Consider the following 2,323-nt stretch of genomic DNA (forward strand, 5'->3'; position numbering starts at 1 on the left):
AGCCTTGACCTCCCAGGCTCAAGCATTCCTCCCGCCTCAGTCTCCTGAGTAGCTGGGACCTCAGGCATGCACTGGTTAATTTTTGAGTTTTTCGTTCTTGTTTTTTTTTTTGAGATGGAGTCTTGCTCTGTTGCCAGGCTGGAGTGCACTGGCACAATCTCGGCTCACTGCAACCTCTGCCTCCCGGGTTCACGTGATTCTCCTGCCTCAGCCTCGAGAGTAGCTGGAACTACAGGTGTGCACCACCACACCCAGCTGATTTTTGTATTCTTAATAGAGACAAGGTTTCACCATGGTGGCCAGGATAGTCTCGCTCTCTTGACCTCATGATCCGCCTGCACTGGCCTCCCAAAGTGCTGGGATTACAGGAGTGAGCTGCCACACCTGGCCAATTTTTTGGGTTTTGGAGCGGGGAGCTGCTGTTGTTGTTTTTGTAGAGATGGAGTTTCGCCATGTTGCCCAGGCTAATCTTGAACTCCTGGGGTGAAGCGATCTTCCTGCTTGAAGCCAGGAGTTCGAGACCTGGCTGGGCAACACAGTGAGATCTCATTTCTACCAAAAAAAAAAAAAAATTAGCTGGGTGCTGTGGTAGTGTGTGCCAGTAGTCCCAGTTACACAGGAGGCTGAGACAGGAGGCTCACTTGAGCCCACCAGGAGTTTGAGGCTACAGTGATCCCACCACTGCGCTCCAACCTAGGTGACAGAGTGAGATCTTATCTGTAAAAAACAAAAATAAAAGTCTCTTTAAATTGTTGGTTTGTTTTGAATTAGGATTTTAACATGTCTACACATTACATTTAGTTTGTTCAGATTCTTTCTTGCGTCTCTGTATGACACTTCTCCTCCCAAGGTATGTGGCAAGACGCCTCTGGAATGAGGGTCTTATGACATACTTCACACGAGGTAGGCCAGTGAATTCCTTTATGACCCTGCTTTATGGGAGAAAGGCAGGAGCACATCACAGAGACCTTGCTTCTGTGGTTTTTCTCAACTGCCAAGGTGCCATATTTTGGCACATTTATGGATTCTGCTTCTTGTGTCTTATCCTGTCCTTGTTATTGATTTTAATAAGAATACTTCTTGGCAGAGTGCAGTGATTCACTTTGCTAATACTTTGTTTGAACCTTGCATCTGTTCACAAATGAAACGGGCTTTTGCCTTTTCTTCAATCGTTCTTGATCAGTTTTCTTAAACTATTTGGGCTAACCTCGTGAAGTAAGCTAGGCAAAAGAGTTTAGCGAAGTACCGTATCTAAAACAGGCAGGCAGATTTTTCTTTATATTCTCATTCCTTCCCAATTTGGGTCTTTCTGAAGCTAGGATAAGGCCAGCACCCTTTACTCAAGATCATCCTTTCCTATTCCCCAAACACACACAATATCCCCGAACTGCCACTCTTCAAGTCCCAACGTGGGACTAACTTCTAGGAGCTTGATCCTCCTACTGGGGCTTCTGGTGTTAATGGCCATGGGGTCTTGTGAGAGCACAGGTTCATGACAATCCAACGCAAAGAAACTAGGAGAGAGTATTAAGTGATTGCGCCTTAACTTATTTAAATGTAAAATGAAACTATTATTACCATCTAAGTCACACGTGTGTTTTGAGACGTCCATGATAAAATGTATGAAAAAGCAACCGGTACACTGCGTGGCACAAACACGCAGCGGGGCAGGTGGGGGCGGCTACAGCAGCGATAGCCTTAACGGAGTGACCCTCAACTGTCGTCTCCGTGCCTCCTTCCAGGCTGGCAACGGCGAGGTCGCCAACACAGCCCCCACTGGGCGGGACGCGGCCTGGACGGTTTAAGGCCCCGAACGCTGGGAACCCATCCGGGCACACGCGCCCTCAAGGACCGGTCGCTTTAACGACCGCTATTCATTTCCGACGGCCCCACCGCTAGAGGAGCGTCGGACCGCGCGACCCGCTCACCAACTCCCCAAACTGGGCGTCTCGGCCTTCTCGCCCACCAACCTGGCGCGAATACCTGGGACACGGCGCGCACCAGGACCAGCGGACCCAAAGCACAGCCCCCGGCCCCAGACCGCAACAAAATGTCCGCCCCACTGGCCGGCGCAACACGTGCAGCCCCTTCACCCCGACTCGAGACTCCGCCCCCAGGCTCCCGCATCGCCCGGGCTCTGATTGGGCGAAGCGGAGTCACGAGGGCGGCGTCGCTCTAAGTGACGGTCTTCCCCGCGGTCCTTGGGTCTTGGGCAGTCGCTGTGAGGGCATCCCCATCGTGTCTGCGTCTGCGGCCTTCTGCGGGCTCTCCCCGGGCGTCGTGCCTGCGTCCGTCACTCGCGGTGGCTCGCAGGGGCACACCG

The sequence above is a fragment of the Aotus nancymaae genome, unplaced genomic scaffold (assembly GCF_030222135.1).
Source record: "Aotus nancymaae isolate 86718 unplaced genomic scaffold, 86718_ANA_hifiasm-v0.15.2.pri h1tg000008l, whole genome shotgun sequence".
In the NCBI taxonomy this organism is placed as follows: Eukaryota; Metazoa; Chordata; class Mammalia; order Primates; family Aotidae; genus Aotus; species Aotus nancymaae.